Genomic DNA, 2,538 nt, shown 5'->3' with positions numbered 1-2,538 from the left:
TATCTAATTTGCAAGCTAAATAGCATATCTAACATGTTATATTCAACCACACACATGAACCCCATACCTAATTCGCATGCGAATTATCATGCCTATAATTCATATACACAACCAATTAATATTTTCAATAATCAATCATTCAATTAACCTCCATATCAATTAGATCATATACATTCTTTGTCATTCAAAAATCGAGCCTAAATAGTCAAATACCATAGCCGAACATATAACTACCTATATATATAACACATTTTATAACCATCATTGAATCAATGATTTGACCTTTTTAAAACGAAACTACAAGCAAACATTAAATAGGCATATGTATTCATATCTCAAATGTCCAACAATTTAAAAAAAATAACCTTTCGGTTATCAAATTTAACTCAATAAATCATAACATCTCCATCACCCAGTCTATAAGATAAACATAGTATCTCATATCTTAACATCAAAACAATATGTCATTTATAGATATTCAAATGACCCCTTTTACCAAACCATATTATACTACTTTTCATGCCACCAAAGTAAGTTAATTAATAAGCCGAATATATACCCTACTTACCACTTCTCATTGCCAAATCATATAACCAACATCACAACATATTTACCATAAATCATACCTCTCAATTAAGCTTATAACATGACCAAAAATAATTGCCAACATTTGCATCATGAACAAGCCATTTTCGCATGGCTATATACATATACAAATTTCAAAAATCAAATATATCAAAACTAGCCTATACATGCCACATAACCAAATCTCAAAGCGTTTATTTACCGAAATGAATACGGGATAGTGTGATGAGATCTCCCAAGACTTCCAACCAGAGCAAGTCTCCGAAACTCTATAACATAGGAAAAACACACAGAGTAAGCTTTGAAAGCTTAGTAAGCCATAAGCAAATAAATCATTCCAATAATGTTTATAATTCAATTTAACTAAGCTGAATTTAAAAAAATCTCAACCACATATACATTCATCATAATCTCAATTTCTTAAGACCACACTAGGTAACTTCACTAGAGTTAATTATGGATGGACATATAAACCGTTTTTTTTCAAATTTATATATCTACCATTAGCTCATTCGTAGGATTAAGCTTCCACAATTTCATTACATACCAACCGAATCATGATCATTTATTACAATTTATTCGTAAAAAAATATATCAATTTCTTTTTATACACTTCCAAGCCCGAATAAGCATAACAATTCACATCTCATTTTCACATAAATTATATAACGAATAATCATAATCATACTTACTTTCATTGCTCAAATTCATATTCATCATAAACATACCTGATTCGGCTGCACACTCATATACTCATTTATTTCTCGGAATACCCCGTTGAACCGTTCAAAATCAAATAGGATACTTGGATAGCTCAAAAAAAAATCGTACAATGCCAACGTCCCAGACGTGGTCTTACATGTAATCAATATCGATGCCACTGTCCCAGACAGGGTCTTACACGAAATCAAATATGATGCCGATGTCCCAGACATGGTCTTATACATAAATCTCAAATCGATGCCAACGTCCCAGACGTGGTCTTACACGATAACATATATCGGAATCCTATGTCATGACATATGTATCCTAACTATTCCTATGGTTCGTACGGGGCTTTTCGGACGTCGTAATTCTATCGATTCAAGCTCGTAACTAGTTCTCCAACTCTAAATTCAATTCAGCATATGCACATATATTTATTAAAGATAAATTCAGCACATATAACATATATACATTCAAATTTAACAGCATTTATTTACTTATGAACTTACCTCGTACGAACGCGAACGGACCGGAACGACTAATCGATAACTTCCGATTTTCCCGATCCAAATCCGATTTCCACTTTTTCCAATCTAATTAATATCAAATTTAACTTAATTATTCAACATTTCATTAAATTTTCATTCAAGAACATATAAATGGAAATTTGCATTTTAGCCCCTAACATTTTGCATTTTTCTCAATTTAGTCCTTATTTCAAAATAACATAAAATACACAAAATTTCACTAAATCCTTGTTAGGCCGAATTCTACCCATACTACTAGCAGCCCATATTTTTAGTTTATTCACACATTTAACCTTGAATTTGTACACTTTTCTCAATTTAATCCTTAATACACATTTTTATCAAAAATCACTTAATTAAACATAATAATCTATCAACAAAAGTTTATATTTCATCATCAAACCACAAAAACATCAAGCTAACATCAATGGAAAATTTCAAAATCATCACCAATTCACAAAATTGAAGCATGGGCTTTAAAGAACACAAAGCAACGATCTCAAAAACGTAAAAATTATCAAAAACCGAACAAAGAACTAACCTTAATCAAAATTCAAAATGGCCGAACCCTTAGCTTGTTCTTTCCTTTTTCTTTTCTTTTACATTCGGTTAGTAGAAACAAAAGAAATGATAATGGCTTTTTAACTTATGTTTGTTTTTTTATTATAATAACTTTATAATATATTATTTATTATTATAACCTTTATAATTACTATAAAAA

The 2,538-nt window shown here is 30.1% G+C and overlaps 1 long non-coding RNA gene across 1 annotated transcript; it reads right to left on the bottom strand.

Moving 5' to 3' along the window:
* Positions 1 to 590: 590 nt before the first annotated feature.
* On the bottom strand, positions 591 to 2,130 carry LOC107961358 (uncharacterized). The gene is made up of 2 exons (XR_005911915.1): positions 1,800 to 2,130; positions 591 to 854 (listed from the first exon to the last, which is right to left on the bottom strand). It is a non-coding gene; the product is annotated as an uncharacterized lncRNA (long non-coding RNA).
* Between the last annotated feature and the right edge of the window lie 408 nt (positions 2,131 to 2,538).

The sequence above is a fragment of the Gossypium hirsutum genome, chromosome D04 (genome assembly GCF_007990345.1).
Source record: "Gossypium hirsutum isolate 1008001.06 chromosome D04, Gossypium_hirsutum_v2.1, whole genome shotgun sequence".
NCBI classification, from domain to species: Eukaryota; Viridiplantae; Streptophyta; class Magnoliopsida; order Malvales; family Malvaceae; genus Gossypium; species Gossypium hirsutum.
Note: the sequence above shows the minus strand (reverse complement) of the source record. Positions and strands in the feature narration are given on the sequence as shown.